Source organism: Salminus brasiliensis, chromosome 9, assembly GCF_030463535.1.
Source record: "Salminus brasiliensis chromosome 9, fSalBra1.hap2, whole genome shotgun sequence".
NCBI classification, from domain to species: domain Eukaryota; kingdom Metazoa; phylum Chordata; class Actinopteri; order Characiformes; family Bryconidae; genus Salminus; species Salminus brasiliensis.
Window position 1 is genome coordinate 32721442 of NC_132886.1, and position 18160 is coordinate 32739601.

General features: G+C 39.5%; 1 protein-coding gene across 3 annotated transcripts in view; it reads left to right on the top strand.

The window, feature by feature from the left end:
• The first annotated feature begins 3794 nt into the window (after nt 1-3794).
• tnr (tenascin R (restrictin, janusin)) overlaps nt 3795-18160 on the top strand; it is a 142087-nt gene continuing 127721 nt past the window's right edge. For 2 of the 3 annotated variants that reach the window (XM_072688248.1, XM_072688250.1), the window contains exon 1: nt 7348-7632. The gene's annotated coding sequence lies outside the window, so the exon portion shown is untranslated. Of the gene's footprint in view, nt 3859-7347; nt 7633-18160 lie in introns of those variants that run through there. The other variant, XM_072688249.1, reaches the window with a different exon arrangement.

Here is an 18160-nt window from a genome sequence, read left to right on the forward strand (position 1 = left end):
TGCATAGGTAAAAGTCTAGAGAACCAATTCACAAATATCCTTCATCTGCCCTCATACAGGTTTCATGTAGATGGAGCCGTGTGGTTGTCAATAGTATGCTGAACCTCAGCCAAACACAAGTCTGTATGTAGGTGCAACGCCTACTTGTTTAATTGAGAGAGGAGATCTGTCCACAGCAGGAGCACCAGGAGTTCTGCAATCTGTCATTGCAAGGCTGTGATGAGTGGCACAGGGGAAAAGCATAAAGCAACGTCCTCAATTAGGAGCAGGAGCTTACTGACAGGTGGGTAAAAACAGGTCCACCTTAGTTGCGAGTTTAGCGTCGTGCCGAGTTTGAATGAAAAGGAAAGCAAGCAATCTGTCGTAGAAGAAGTCATAGTTGGTCTTCATCAGCTAGCAGTGTCACACACAGACACACACACACACACACTTGACTTAAACCCTATCAGGTGACAAAAGTAAAAGTACAAATATTCCATTTAAAATACTAAGATAAAAGTACTATTTCCATTTTGTACTTAAATTTACCAAAATGTAAGCAAATGTATTTATAGATCAACACAACAATTACACTGAGTGTAAATAATATGTTTTGTTCAACTAAAGCAAAAAGGAAGACTTCAAAGACCACTTGTGTTGGCTTCATTACATTCGTCATACTTCAGAATATGCTGCCATGTTGGGGTTGCCTTAACTAAGGGAACATGACTCTTACATTTCCTGGTCTGAAAGATAATTGGTCCTCTGGCTAAAGTATTGTTTGGAGAACTGTAGTCATACCATCCACCACCATTAAAAGTCCCAATGTCAGTGTGCCAGTTACCATTCCACTGGAGTATAGTGGCTTAATAGATGCATTTAGTAAGAATAATGCCACTAAACTACCACCCCATAGAGAGTGATCTGTTAGAGGGGGCTGTTCTGCCCAAATCTAGAGTGTACCCACTGACCCAAACTGAGGAACAGGCTTTGGAGGAGTATGTGCAAGAGGCATTATAACAGGGTTTTAAATGCCCATCTACATCACCTGTGGCTGCTGGCTTCTTCTTTGTAAAGAAAAAGGATGGTCTAAGGCCCTGCATTTACTTTTGTGGTCTTAACCAGCCTTACTCATATCCCTTGTCATTAGTCCCTGTTGCATTGGAACAATTCAGGGGTGCTTCTGTCTTCACTAAATAAGTGAAGATAATACTTACAACCTATTTAGAATAAAAGAGGGTGATCCGTGGAATACAATGTTTCTCACCATCAGAGGTCATTATGAGTACTTGGTAATGCGGCTCAGGTTACGCAACACACGGTCTGTATCACAGGCATTCCTAAATGATGCTGTGAGACACATACTTGGTTGTTTTGTTATTGCTTACATCGATGACATCTTGATTTATTCGCCGAAAACACACACTTAACAGCATAGGGACTTTATTAGAGTTAAGGCAAAACAAACTAATTACGGCAAGGACTTGCAGGGGTCAAAATATGATTATGTTCATTAGTCCTCAGGGATGATAAGAAAATTGATGTAGTGTTAAAACAGGCCAGTGCCTGGTTCTGTGAAAGAGCTGCAGCGGTTTCTCGGTTTTGGTAATTTCTACTTATTTGCAATTATAGCAGCATAGCTGCCCCTCTTACTGCTCTACTGAAGGGTAATGCCAAAAAAGTTAGCCTGGGCCCTTCCAGCCCAAACAGCATTTGACACAGAGGTGGATGCCTTAGAGGTTGGTTTTGGTGCAGTTTTGTCCCAACGTGTAGGTATGTCTCCTAAATTGCACCCTGTAGCCTTTTACTCACACAAGCTAAATCCAGCTGAGCGAAATTAGAATTTAGCAATTGGAAATAGAGAACTGTTGGCCTAAACTAGCCTTTCAGGAGTGGCACCAGTGCCTGGAGGGAGCCTCACATCCCTTTTTAGTGTTGACTGACCATAAGAATCTTGAATACTTACAATCTGCTAAGTGACCCCTGTTAGGCTAATTGATTCTTGTTTTTTTTACATTTTTATTTCATTATTACATACCGGCCAGGTTCGCAAAATACCAAAGCCGATGCACTGTCCCGTCTGTTTTCCTGCCCTGATGTATCTTTAAAGGTATCTTCTGTCTGTTGTAGTTACTCCTGTTAGATGGGAGATTAACTGAATATTGTCAAACACTAATGTCCATGAACAGTGTCCGGTGGGTAAGATTTATGTACATAAGATTGGTGTGGTGCAACAGATAACACCACTACCTGGCACTGAGGTACCATACCGTGTGGGAGACTGGGGTTTGATTCCCGGTCTGGGTGACTATGCTGCACTACACTAATAAGAGGTTTTGGGCCAGACTCCTAACACTACATTGGTCCACCTCAGTAATACGAGTAACCTTGTAAGTCGCTCTGGATAAGAGTGTCTGCTAAATGCTATAAATGTAAATGTACAAGAACAATGTAGGAATAGACTGATTGCCCGGGCCCATTCTTCCTTGACATCAGATCACCCAGGTGAGGCCCGTACTTACCAGTTACTGGGCAGCAAGTACTGGTGGGAGTCTATGTTAGCAGGCATAGATCTGTTTGTGTCATCTTGTACTGCATATTAACTTACCTGTTTCACATCTGTGGTCCCATTTAGCAGGTGACACAGATCTACCTGACTCTAGTGGCTACACTACTACACATGTGGACAAAATTGTTGGTACCCCCGGGTTAATGAAAGAAAAAGCCACAATGGTCACAGAAATAACTTGAATCTGACAAATCTAATAATAAATAAAAATTCTATGAAAATGAACAAATGAAAATCTGACATTGATTTTGAACCACGCTTCAACAGAATTATTAAAAAAATAAACTCATTAAACAGGCCTGGACAAAAATGATGCTACCCCTGAAAATAATGTGATCAAAGGGATATGTTAAATCAAGGTGTGTCCACTAATTAGCATCACAGATGTCCACAATCTTGTAATCAGTCAGTGGGCCTATATATAGGGCTACAGGGAGTCACTGTGCTGTTTGGTGACATTGTGTGTACCACAGTCAACAGAGACCAGAGGAAGCAAAGGAAAGAGTTATCACAGGAGATTAAAAAGAAAATTATAGACAAGCATGTTAAAGGTAAAGGTTATAAGACCATCTCCAAGCAGCTTGATGTTCCTGTGATTATAGTTGCTCATATTATTCAGAAATCTAAGATCCATGGGACTGTAGCCAATCTCCCTGGACGTGGCCGCAGGAGAAAAATTGATGACAAAAGAGCCCAAAAACACTTCTAAAGAGATTAAAGGTGAACTTCAAGCTCAAGGAACATCAGAGTCAGATCGCACCATCTGTCGTTGTTTGAGCAGTGGACTTCATGGGAGACGACCAAGGAAGACAACATTGTTAAAAACAAATCATAAAAAGCCAGACTGGAATTTGCCAAACTACATGTTGACGAGCTCCAAAGCTTCTGGGAGAATGTCCTGTGGACAGATGAGACAAAAATTTAACTTTTTTGCACATCAGGCACATCAGCTCTATGTTTACAGATGGAAAATAAAGCATATCAAGAAAATAACACTGTCCCTACTGTGAAACATGGAGGGGGCTCTGTTATGTTTGGGGTTACTTTGCTGCATCTGCCCAGTGTCAGAAAGCTTGGTCTCAGTTGCAGGTCATGGGTCTTGCAACAGGGTAATGACCCAAAAACACCCAAGAATGGCTAAGAGGAAAACATTGGACTATTCTGAAGTAGCCTTCTATGAGCCCTGACCTAAATCCTATATCTTCCTCCTTCCAGGAGCTGAAACATGGCGCCTGGAAAAGGCACCCTTCAAGCCTGAGACACCTGGAGCAGTTTGCTCATGAGGGGTGGGCCAAAATACCCGCTGAGAGGTGCAGAATTCTCATTGACAGTTACAGGAATTGTTTAGTTAAGGGTACCATCATTTTTTTAGATTTAATTCTGTTGAAGCATGGTTGAAAAGCAGTGTTGGGTTTTCATTTGTTCATTTCATAGCATTTATATTTCTTATTACTTTTGTCGGATTCAAGTTATTCCTGTGATCATTGTGTGTTTTTCTTTCATTAACCGAGGATTACCAACAATTTTGTCCACGAGTGTATATTAACTATCATTGACCAATTCTCTCGTAGTGTCAGATTTATTGCGTTTTTTGGTGAGGATATAGTTCCTAAACTATAGTTCCCAGACTCTTGTGGGGGGTTCTGTCACACTCCTGGGTTTACCTCCTGGCCCTGTGGACACCTTGGACTTTCCTTCAAGACTCACATAACTGTCACATACCCTTAATCAACCAATCATGAACAGTTCTCATGCTTGTTGTCACCTAAGCACAGATGACCCTCACCAGTGTATGTTTCTTTGTTCCTGTATTTAAACCTCCCTCTGTAGTCTGTAGTTGGACCAGTTTTCTGTGCTGTGTTTATGTTTTTTACCTTGTCCCTTTGGCTCTGTTTACCTAATATAGTCTGCTGTTATTTTAGATCTTTGCCCAGTATCTCAACTCTGATTGTTGCCTAGCCCATGTCTTTGTTTTCTTTATTGATTTTTACCTGGTCCATATTGTTTACTGTATTTGTGGATTACCTTCTTTTCATTAAAGACTCTCTTGTTTTTATCTGTGAGTATCTGGTTTGTCCAACCTCCGTTACAAAGATATAGTTTATCTATAAAACGGGTACAATTTTCACCTCTGTCAGTTTTGTCTATTCAGATTTGGAAAGCTGTTCCTCAGACCACTGAAAACTTAAGGATTCCAATATCACAGGACTAACTGATTTAATTCTATTGAACTAATAAAACCGATTGGCAATATTAGTAAATGTTAACACTGTATGCTGTGTTTAATAGGGGAAAAACAATAGATTCAACTTATATCTTAGTTTTACCTGACAGTCAGATTTATGTAAACGTATTTATGTGGAACATAACTGCTGTATGAACCATTGTTTGATTCCATTCCTCAGTGTAACTGACAGAGCACTGATACCCCTGACACTTTTACTTTTTATCGGACTGGACAGATATCAACAGTTATCTGGCCTACATAAAGATAGTGCCATAAGACCACATTTATTTGTTAAACATTATGTAGAAAGGTTTGGATCCATACTCACAGAACGTACTCAAACATATAGCATTAAAAGATTAAATTTGAGGTGGGTGGAGGAGGGGGAGGCTGTGCAAATGTGCTAGTTAGTTGTTATCTGTCAGTGTGGTACTACCTGAAGAGAAACCAACTGGAGCTTTTAGAGTAACATTCACAGACCACTGACCTAATGATACAATATTTTGTGTACAATATTTATCATTCTGCTATGACTTACACAGTGGATTTAAAGCTCTTTGTAGGAGCTGTGCTGACTGACTGATCCATCTCTTTTCACCTCTGGCCCAAGTTAGGGCACACCAGCAGCAAAGCAAGCACAGTCACTTCTGCTGCAGCTGGCTTTCTGCTGAGTTAACACTGAAAGTGCAGCTACACACCAACAGGAGACTAAAACCAAGAACCTATAAAGGTAATGCATTATTGATCACACTACAGGTATTAAAGATGTCTGTTACTATTAGAAAATGGCCTCATGTAAGCACAAGAGAGACCCTAGCATCTACTGCAAAAATGGTGCACTTACAGTTATTGTAATTAGATTATATCATAGGTTTTTTCTGTGTTTTTGGTGACACTGCACTACTAACCAGAAAAGGAAACTCCAGAAAAAATTCAGAAAAGGAAGCTTCAATAGCTCTTATATCTGTAATAACTGAACTCTGTGAGAATCATAGCTCTTATTATACATTTCAAGGGATCATGGATCATGGTCAAACATTTGATAAATGCATGATTCATGCTTACTTTTTACTGATGTAAGTCTTCCATCAACAGTAGCAGGTCAAAATATAAAGTGTACTGAATCATTTTTAATTGCTAAGTGCTTTTTACAGCCAAATTGTGAAATGTCCTCAACAGACCAGTTTAGTTACTGAATAGAGGACTGATAGCAAAACCTCAGAAGCTAACAGGTGCCAATATTACATTACAGCCCTGGATTAGCATCACCAAGAAGGATATCCTGTGTCTGGTGATTTGTATAGATTGCAGACCTCAGATTACCGTATGCAAATTCTTGGCAAAGTGCTTTGCAACGAAGTACTGCTAATGACACTTTTATACAAGGTAATATGACTGTCCCCAGTTAGGATCGCCATAAACAGACCTTGTAGCAAAAATACCTTAATTTCCAATGAAGATGTAAATGCTCTCAAATTACAGGTGGCTTTCTGCACTTGTTTCACTTGCAATTGCTTCATTTTGACTTGTGATAGAGTGCAGTATTACAGTTATATTAGCTTTTATGGCCATTATGACATTTTTCTGTGTTGTATAGAACAACATGTGTTTTGAAGTTGCTTTTGGACATCAGCCCACTCATACTTTGGTACAAAGAGTTTTCCTTCAGAGAGGGAGGCATGTTGGTTTAGCCACTGGTAATGATATTAAACGTCCTGTAGTCATAGGCAATGGTGCTGATGATGCACCCAGCCTACACAAGTGGTTCATGGCGATGCATATCAACCGACTGCGGCTTCACATTGCCCCCAGGAGGGGCTGTGAAGGTCCTCCACCGATTTTAGTTTCTGAAGGGACACCCAGCAGGAATAAGGCATCACCCTCCCCATTTGTATTCATTTGCCTGGGACTGCCTGCTGAAACATTAATGTGCGTCTCTGTTTCGCAGAGGCAGGGGTGCCTCTGCCCAGCTGACGGCACAGATTGCACTTTGCCTGCCAGAGAGGGGGAGAGAGAGTGTAAGGGAGAAGCGATGAGAGAATGCTTCTTGGCATTAGTACTAGATGCATACTACTAAAAACAGGTTTCCATGGCTGCTTATGTCATTTACAAAAACATTTCTGTGAAGAACCACCCACTCAAAGGTTTAACAGGTTTTTAAAAGCTGATTACTTTATAGAATTTCTGCAAAATACCATTTTGGCACTCTCTCTCTATCTCTCTGTCTTTGTCTCTCTTTCCTTTTTTTGTCTCTCTCAGCTAAGTGGCGCTAAACTAAGCCTTGTGAGATTAAGTCTGGACTGGCTACAGACGGCTTTTGGAACACCCACTAGGGGCTGCACGAGGAGAGCACCAGCACAGAGTGAGATCAATACAGCGAGCGAAAGGGAGAACAAGATGATGCGGGGAGGAGGGTGAAGGGATATAGAATAGAGAGGGTGAGAGAGGAGGGAAGAGAGAATGAGGTGGGAGAAGGGGGGTGTCAGTGAGAACAGAGGGGTGGGGGGTGGGGGTGAGGGGGGGTGGGGGTGAGGGGGGGGGGGGGGGGGGAGAGGCCAGTGCTGAAGAAGAGGGAGACACTGAAATTGTATGCGAGCGGGAGGAGGAAAGAGAAAGACAGACGGAGAGGCAGAAGCAAGGTGTAGCTTCCCACACTGCAGCCGCGACAGGCAGGCTGATAAGAGCTCCCATTTAAACGGTGGCAACAACGGGCCATATACCACTTTGTCGCCAATAGATCTTGTCTTACGGCAACGACATAAGACAAGAAGCTTCCTTTGCGTTCAGAGGAAAAGAGACACAGAAGCCAGCATCAGAGAGCCGTGAACGACATCACTTACTGGGCTTCTCTAACTGGGTAAGTTTACCTGCATGTCTGAAATGAGTATGACTTTATCTAGCCTTGGTGAAGGTGCTAGATAGGGCTATGGGTTGACTAGAGGAGTAATTTGGTGCTAGCAATTAGGGTTGTAATGTAGATTAATTAGTTCCAAGGTTCCACATTAATCAAAACATTATCACACCTAAACAGCGTCAGTCTACTGATATCATATCACTGACTGATGCTATGATCAACTAACTAGAATTAGCATTACTATTTTTTGCACCAAGATTATATGGTCACATGTGAATACTGAGCTGTTTTTGTGTTTCTAGCAAAGGAAAGGTTATGAGTAGTATTGGCTTATGCTGTTTATTGTTTATTGTTTATTGTTATGTTTATTTTATTTTTACAACTTTTGATAAGTTGCTATGTGTATATATTTTATAAAATGAACAATCCATTACTGATATAATTACATGTTACATAGTGCAATTACATATTCATTCTAATTATATTTGTACCTTTTATGGTTGGCTATTACTTTAGAACATAGGGATATATTTTATCATGTGCTGATACATTTTTGTGCTTGTAATGTTTTGCCTTACTGAAAGACACCAACACAATATGTTCCATCATCTGATGATTGATTTTGACTTTCCATATAAAAAAATCATCTATGAAAAAGGGTACAATTACATATTAATTACCTGATGATATTGACTTTGGGTATTGGCTTTGATATAACTTTTTAGATTAACATTTAAATTCAGAAACTGAAGTGCTTGACATAAACACTAGTTTATATTTGTATGCCCTAGTTGTGAAATACTGTTTTAAGGATGTTTGATTGTGATCAACCTTATTTCTACCATTTCTACCACTTTAAGAGAGCCACATGATCCAGTCAAAAGATTAATCATACTTAAAGATTAGTCCAGAAACTCAAACATTACCATATTCATGATTGTATCATACACTGTAAAATGAAAAACAGTGGTCAGATGACTAGCAGCAATGGCTGCCAAACAGAAACGCAAAATTTAAGTCAAAAATCTTAAATCAAATTAAGTGGAAAAACAAAAAATTACAGAAGTCTAAAGAAGGCTCTGTGGAGAAACACTGTCACTTTACTGATTGTTCCCTAATTATTATGATCAAACACTTTCTAAAGAGTGACAAAGTTCTACAGCAAAATTAATCTTTCAAACACTGATAGTATTACATTGGGGTAGCACAAGAGTGGACACTACAGCACACAGCCACAACACTCACAGTCACATTCAGCACCATAGAAAAATGTAACTTGCTTTTATAGCCTACAACATTAGGTATAGGTATGCATAAGATAAAAAACAAACATGCGGACATATTGAGCCGACATGCCCAATATACAAACAGATGGTGCCAGAAGTCAGTGATAAAGATGTTTTACTCAAAGAGATTGTATTGCACAAATAAATTCTACAGGTCACATTTATTATTAAAATAGCTACATGTTCAGAAATGATTAAATCCAACATCAGTGCAGTTCCAGTTTTCTGTGTTGCTGAGTGTGACTATATGCCAGCTGATTACTGCAGGATTATGATGTCAGTTATTTGGTAGTTTGGTGGTCTATTCAATAAAGAAATAAAATAAAAGAAAGACTGTAAGTTATTTTAGAATATTATGTTTAGTATTTTAAGCACATTCAACCTAAACATTTGTTTTCTGCTGAACATAAGTTTTGTGTTTGACTTTATTAAAGGTGTTTGATCTTCTTAACCTTCATTGTGAATTATCTTAATAATTCATGAAAATAACTGCCAGAGGTGCAACATGCAGAATATTTAAACCTGAAAAGAACTTTAGCTTTGTACTTTATTTTGTGCATTTTGTGAAGTTTGTGCATTATTTTTTTTTTTATATCTTTGATAAAAATCTTGTGTATCTGGAATTACATGCTTGAATGTAAATGTGCACATAAATCTAATATGACTGACTTTGAAATTATAGAGATAAAATGATTAGTATGGACATAAACTATTATATAATTATCTGCATGTTTAACATATATCGCAATTTTACATACATTTTAATGTAATTTAAGAAAGCAGAAATATACTGCATAAATAATAATATTTGTCCAGTAACAAATACGGAGTCAATGTAATTATGCATTTTGCAATATATTATTATTATTGGTATAATACTTGAAATTAGTTAATTAGATACTTTACACATAATGCCTGTAATAAAGACTTTGTATACAATCAAAAAGAAAATCACTTGAAACACAGTGTAGTTGTGTTTTTCATATAATACTGATGCTAAACTGTGTATATGCCAGGCACTGTAATTAATAATGGCACTTATCATGACTGTACTGTTTGGGAGTTTTATAAGGCCTAGGGCTATTAGTTTCTCATCAGGACACAAACGACAGCTTTGGACTATTTGACAGTACTGTATGCAATAATATTTATTATGTGCTTGTATTGTTGGACTGTCTGGCCTTGCCCACCCTTGCGGAGATAACGTGCAAATAATCCTGAAATCAAATTTAGGGAAAGAATTGTATTACTGCAGGGATGTTCTGGTGCTTAGGGCTAAAGTGTGTCCAAGGCCCAAGTGGTATGGAAACTGGACAGCTAGAACAGGTTTTCAGGTCAGCTCAATGGATTTTGCACTCTGGTTTGGTGTAACGCAGGATATCCTTAAATCCAGCAGCAGCCTGGTCCCTGAAGCCAGAAAGATCCTATTTCTCCACGCCCAGTTTGCATTTGCCATCTCACAGCAGTTTAATGCAGCCTTCACAATCCCCGAAATCTATCCATTATTATTCTGCGCTTTGGGAAAACTTTCTGCCTGTGCTGTTTGAGATGCTGTTGCAGCATTGATACACCTGCTTTATAATATCTTTATTTGCCATGCCTCATCTTGCCTTTATTAGACTTTTGATGCAATTTCTTGCAGACAGTTTTATGTATCTGCTTTTTCTCACTTTATAGATGCACCATGAAGGTTATTGTCATATTTATAGGTGTCTAATTCATCAAGTCAGCTGACAGTATTGGTCATAAGCATAGAGTTGGATATTGGGATGATATTAAAAACTGCTGTTGTCTTTACTGCCAAGTTTCTGCTGCCAAATAAATCATAGCTAGTGTCCCTACTCTGAGCAGTGTCACATGATGGTGCAGCATCGCCTACAAACACAGCATAAAATGAAAGTTCAGGGCTACATTGTAATCTCTCTCAGGCATGAAGTCAAAGCATTTCTCCCTCCCATGTCTGAGAGGCCAGATAACATTCTCTGTCTCCTCCTGCTAGGAAGAGGTCCTATCCATTAAAGCACACAGCAACAGTAAAATATATGTAAATGTAGATCAATAATGCGCCACATGGACAGTAGATGTGAAAAGCTCTGCTTCAGCTAAAACCTTGCATGAACTACCAAGTAAACATGTGTATGCCACTGGAGCACCCTAGTGTGGTGTAGAGTGGTAGAATTGTGTTCTCTGGAATGATGGTGCGCCATCCAATACTTTTGGGATGAGTTGGGAATGAAGTGGGGTGGTGATCATCCAACATCTTGACCTCACTAACGCTCTTGCGGTTTAATGAAATCAAATCCTCACATTAGTGATCCAAAATCTAGCAGAAAGCCCTCACTGGAAAGTAAGAAAATTTGTGTTTGGTAGATTATTTCTTTGTTGTAACAATGTTTCTTGGCAATAAATCCTATACTGTTGGAAAGCCTGTTAAGTTCCCTTTTAAATGCCACATTTGTAAGGAACATGCATTTGTGGGATAAGCATGTGAGAATGTGGGTTGCGCCCATGAAAAAAATTGCCAAATCTTCTTATTTGCTTATTTTGCTGTTGCTACTGATACTTGTTTTGGGCCTCGGGTACCCCCATGTGCTGCTGATTGGCACCTGATTGGCAGCACCTGTGTGCATGGGCCTTGCTACAGTGCTGAGTGCTACAGTGCATTACATTGAGCTCTGTTCTACCTGGTTCAGTCAGCACTGTGGCATATTGTCTTCCTGAATGTGATCTTTGTATAAATTCACTGACTAAGTAAATAATTAAATGGTAACTCCAGCACCAGAAGCAGAAGCAATACCCCAGGTGTTATTCTATGTTGCAATTAATGGTTTACATAATATTTTTTAATCTAAGGGGTTGCCTGTGCATAGTACCAGCAGTACTTGTGTTTCACACAAGGTTCTTTGTTTATTGCATTTAAAAAAAAGCCAAGTTAATTAACCCAAGCTTTTCATTTGCATTTACTGTTCTCTGGGCAGGGACTAGTGGCATTTAAAAACAGATTGGTACATGAATATGGATGGTCAAGGACCAGTGTCACCCTAATAAACACGTTGACATGGCTAACTGGCCCATTCTCTTTCAGATGAGTCTGGAGAATTTGGAGTCTGCTAACCTTTCAGTGGAATCCAACTGACTATTAATATCGCCACTGAGTTAAATACAGTTTCCAGGAATGGTAATGTTGAATTATCTTTTGGGGCATTTTTTCATTGCTCCATTGCTGACCATCAAATGACCCGCATGTGGATCTTCATTTTTAGTTTGCCAACCTCATTACAAAGTGATGGCATGTCTAAAAACATGATCATGTCAGAATGGAGAAAACCTCTTTGTGCTGCAGTGCTGGAAAATTATACAGCTTAAACGAGCCATTTCTTGTCCATCTGCCTTACATGCAGCTATGGCTCGTTCTGTCACAGGTTCAATCTCTTTGATAAATGTTGTGCAGGCTTAGAACTGATTGGTGTTCACCTACTGAGTACCCGTGGTGGCGTTGCACAATAACCAAGTGGAAAGAGAAAAAGAAAATGAAGGAAAGAGAGGAGAGAATTACTTGAACCCATGCCCTTCGCTTCTGTGCTCAGCTGCAACCCCCCTTCACCCCCTCACCACTTACCCACTTTTTTCATACAGTCTGATTGCTGCAGTCCACTTCCTTAAATCTTGCTTATAACCTTGTGTATGCAGTAGGTGGAGCCGGAAAGCCCTTGCTCTGGGGTTCTGAAAGCTCATTGGCTGCAGATTATGCCCTGAGGTAGCAAGCTGCCCTAGAACAAGACACTTGTAGAGCATCATAGCAGTACAGTTAAACTTTGGGCATGTTGGTTTACACTAATGGGGTTAGCTAATTAGGCTAGGTCAATCAACATTGCCTCTTCTGTTAATTTGCTCTAGGCCACACAAACTACATTGTGATATCTCTGTTCTGGATGCCTGCTTTTGGCTTTGATAGAGCCATAAAAGCCAACCCATTAAATATTATGCGAATGTGTGAGGAATAAGTTGGTACTTTTGTGTGTGTGTGTGTGTGTGTGTGTGTGAGAGAGAGAGAGAGAGAGAGAGCATAAGAGAGAAAGAAAGCAAGCAAGGAAGTGATTGGTTGGCTGATAGCATGAGATAAATTTCGAATGGCCCACAGTTTGAAAAGCGTTGCTGAGCAGAGGAAATCAGCAATCGATGGAGGGCCAAAAAAGCCCCAGTTATATACTACTCAGTGACAAAGAACATTTGTCTTATCAGCTAGTGTTTGATCAGGCACAGGCTAACAGGCCAATTGATTGCTCTATAAAGCTGTAGAATTGTAAGAAATGAATAAATCAAAAGAGATTTACAGACAGGCAGACAACAGCCAGGGATTATTTCAGACCACTTGGGATTGGGCTAGTGTGGTGCAGAATTGTTTATTTGCTGGGTGAAAGAAAAGAAAAAAGTTGTAAGAGAGGACAGCAAGTGGCAGAAAAGAAGGGACCAAGGACAGTCATGTTGGATGAACGGAGTGACAATACTGGTAAGCTGAGAGGGCAGCTCTGCAGTTCCACTTATAGGAGCTCTATAGGCACCTGTCAATCAGCTACATCAAAGTCAAACAGCAGCCTGTCAGTGTCCGAATGAATGAGCTTGCTGACACGCTCAGAAGTTCTTAAAATAAATGTTAGATTAAACAAGAATGCCCCTACGCAATTTTAGAAGGTCTTGAATTCAAATAGTCAATTACAGCAAATTGATTCTTGATTGGGAAAATTTAGTGCTTTTAAAGCTAAAATCTCAAATGTTGGGGTTTGAGCTCACTTGCAAGTCCTCTTCTCAGAAGTGGGATGTTTTTAGGAAAGCTAATATTGACTGTGCTGTCTCTGACTTTCACACAAGGCATCTAACTGTAAGGCCGGCACCATTACTTGTTCTCAGATGAAGCTTGTGCAATTGCTGGGTTTTTTTTTCAACTCTTCTGCCAGGCTTTAAATACCAATCCAGAAGCTTGACTGTGTTCAGTAGACCCTTGCATCATGTGGCAGGTCCTGTGAGGCCGTGGTGTAAAGTTCAGGCTCGTAGGCCCTGAGCTGTCTGAGATAGGTTGTTTAAAATCGTGGAGAAATCATGTCAAGGGAGCCATCGGAAGAGAGGAGGCATGTTTACAAAATGCTTTAGCTCTTTCTTTTTCTCTGCTTGTCTGTAACAAGTCAATGCACAGAATGTTGAACACAAGATCATCGAAGCCGTTGTCCACCAAAATGGTTGGGCGGATTTTCAGTCAGGTCTGAGGCAGACTAAGCTTGTTAACTGATGGGTGATTAAGGAGTAAAACAATTATTTGCTCCAGTGAAGTTTTCATCTGCATGCAATTAGAATGAAATGTATCATTAACTTAATATGCTCTCTGCGTACAAGTTTCATTTCCTAACCTTTGCAGAACCAATGCAGAAGTCACTTTAAGAAGACATACATTTAAGTCATACAACTCTGTATATTCCCACCCCTGTGACAGTATATGTGTAATACATTTTTTGATACAATGTCGTTGTCAATTACTGCTGCTAATCCTGCACTTAGAATGGCTTCCAGTGTTGTCATGTTCAGTGACTGCTGTCTGAATCAGTCATTGACAAATCCATAAAGAATACTCTTTTTATACAGCAGGTCTGCCAGCCAAAGCTCCAAATACTGTGTTCTCTGTGCTTAGTGCCATGCAAAAGAAAACCAGCCCCAAGATAAAAAGAAGAGAAAGATGTCTTGTGCAAATATTTTTGCATTTTCAACTCGTTACTCGCAACTTGTTATTAATTTTTCCAAATTGTGAGATGGCTTGATACAAATAGTTTTGTAATGACTGCAGAGGTAGTAATTACAGCAGTGGCACTGATTACATGTACCCAGTAATTAAAGAAATACCATTGATTTCCCACTGAGAGAGTCCAACAGTGTAAAGCTTGATTCCCAAACACCCAGCATCCATCCTTCTATCCCTACTTCCTGCTCCCCTGTGGCGATAGGCCAATCAGATAATTGCAATTTGGGAAATGAACAAGCGGTCAATTCCAGTTTGTTGATAGTTAGAACACATTGATATTTTGAGGTATTCTAAATTCAGCTTTTTCATTGATGGCTAGGACTGAAATGAAACAGGTGTACTTTGTTGCAAAGATGTGCCTCTTCAACCTTGTTTTATTACAGAAATTTGAATATTTGCTCTGACACAGTGTTTGAAGTTTTGTGGCTGGCTCATGTTGGTCTTTTAGCAGCAACTTCTCCCCATCTGTGCAGGCAGATGGAGGAAGACTCCCACATAGCCTTGTAGCAGTGTTCAGCTGCCAATTTCCACATTTTTTGCTTTGTAGTTAAAAGGAAGAAAAGAAGTATTTGCTTTACCACCTGCATCTTTACTGTTCCATTTCTTTCACACTTTACCTCCTACCACCTCATTCATGATTGTGAATTTGGAGCTTTTGAAATTTCGATAGATAGATAGATAGATGAACACACACGCACACACATTCACATGTATATACATTTAAAGAAAAATCTCCCAAATTTTGTTACTGGCCATTAAAAGCAATATTCAAAATCCCTCTTTTCACCATCATTAAAGCAACACAAGCTGTGCATCTCATAAAGTGCTGTTAATGTCTCCAGGCCTTGCGGACGCATATGAATGAGGCAAGGAAAAAAAAGAACTCTAGCCTGATCGGCTTTTAAAAACCCAGCCACGACCTCCACCGTCTGAATTAATATTTCTCATTATTTGAGCTCACCACCCCAGCGAGAGCGCACAATGAGGCTTTCTGGGGCCGCTAGCATGTGTGTGTGCCGTGGCCGAGCCTGTTATGAGGAGGAGGACATTGGAACTGGCAAGGGGCTTTTGTTTTAATCAGGACATTTTGAAGAGACGTCACACTCTCCAACACGCTGCATAACTCAAAGCTTCTGACTGTGAAGTCTAGTCCACAGAGTTGTTCTAGCCGTTTGTGGATTATGTTAATTATTTATTTTTCCAGAAGAAAAAAAAAAATTTTGGGGACACTTTTGCTTGATATTCACTTTGACCTTAATGGGTATTGACTTTGTGTATTGTAGCGAGACAGGAATTGACCAGGAAAAATACACTGACCTTTTACACATTGTTCCAGTGAGGCTGCATTGCAACTCTTGCATATCTACAAGCATGAAGATGAGTGTGGTCAGTGTTTAAGAAGAGTTAACTGAGCCAGTGTCAAGTGTCCTAGTGTATGTCATGGGCATGAGTATTTTGAATTTTCCATTTTAATCAGTATTCACCATTGGTGAATACTGCACAATACACATTTTGTTAATTTATTCATTAATTCATCTAATTTCACAACACACATTTTGTATTCAACCAGTATAATTTTACTTACATAATCTTGCTCATTTATATATTAAATAGGCTTTCTCTTGGTTTATTGGTGAGATGTATACTACAAGCACAAGTCTGTCTATTGAGATAAGGCAGAGACCATTTTCAGTGCAGGACAGCAGCCATTTTCTTCTAAAGCACATGGCTTAAAAAAACATGATCCCTTTGAAGTTCAATTATTCAAATTGGGATTGGCATATTTAAAAGAGAGACTGAAAAGTGAAAAACAAAAAAATGGAGGCACAATCCCAGACAAGGTCACTGATGACAGACTCATATTTCTGTCATTTTAATTAACAATGTTAACTGACTGAATACAGAAATTGCACAAACACAGCTATTGGTTCAGTATCCAAAATGGGTAAATCCAGAAAGGGTCCACATATGCAAACATTGGTGTCAGCCCAGTAGTACGCTATAAACCAGATTGAGCAGGGAACCATTAAAAGGAATTAAATAAATGTTTTCCAGGAATATTTTAAAGAAATCCTCAGAACGTGCTGAAGCATTCATGCCTGAAATTGGGGGGAATCATGTTTAAGGCAAACTTGTTGGATCATACACCACCTATTGTCAGTTTTGCAGCATTGCACCTTTTCTATGGCCTCGACCACTCTTATATAACTACAATGAAAAGGGGACACGTGGGTAAGGCAAAAAAATGTTATAAAGCAATTCAAGGGTAACTGCCCTTAAAATCGGACTAATTTTTAGTGCACATCTTTGCTGTGGCTGGACCGTTGTTGTGTAGAAGCCATCAAATCTAGAATGAGATGAGATAGAAAAGATGAAAAATCTTTTTGATGAAAAATTTGGACCAGCGTTTGAATAGGCCATCCTATGGCAAGGTTTCCTGGTGAAAATGGAATCCACTGCATCGCCAGAGGCACCCCAGGTTCTCTACACACCATTCTCTTTCTCCACACAACTAAACACTTAAATAACACCCAGCACCTGAAGCATGTCTTCAACACTTGCATTTATTGTTGTTTGCCCCAACAGGAATGCCTTATTCCTTATCATTCAAATTCTTTCTAGCATGAGCTGTGGGTTAGGAAGAATTAAACTGATGTTTTACTTTCTAAGACAAAAAAAAATTGTTTATACAGTTTACCTTAGACTGCAAAAAGAAAATTGCATGAAGATTATAAATAATGATGCATGTTGCAGTCTGCACTGAGAATATATAACACAAGATTACAAACCACCTACTGTGCATAAGGCTCACACACTCTATTTGCTGTCGCTGCTGCTTCAGAATTTTTTTCTAATATCTGTTCACCCATCTGTCATTTTTTCCGCAGGTTCTTTTTCAAGACATTCTGGCAGCACATATGTTCTCCATCACCTGCTGAAACGAAAGTGTTAAAAAGACCACAAGTCCTAGAATAGTTATGGGTCAAAGGGCTTTTATAAGAGATATACAGTGGGGGAAAAAAATATTTAGTCAGTCACCAATTGTGCAAGTTCTCCCACAACTATGAGAGACAAAATGTGAAAAAAAAATCTGAAAATCACATTGTCAGATTTTTAAAGAAATTATTGGCAAAAAATGGTGGAAAAATAAGTATTTGGTCACCTACAAACAAGCAAGATTTCTGGCTGTCACAGACCAGTAACTTCTTCTTTAAGACGCTTCTCTGTCCTCTACTCATTACCTGTATTAATGGCACCTGTTTGAACTCGTTAACAGTATAAAAGACACCTGCCCAAAACATTGAACAGTCACACTCCAAACTCCACTATGGTGAAGACCAAAGAGCTGGCGAAGGACACCAGAAACAAAATTGTAGACCTGCACCAGGCTGGGAAGACTGAATCTGCAATAGGCAAGCAGCTTGGTGTGAAGAAATCTACTGTGGGAGCAATAATC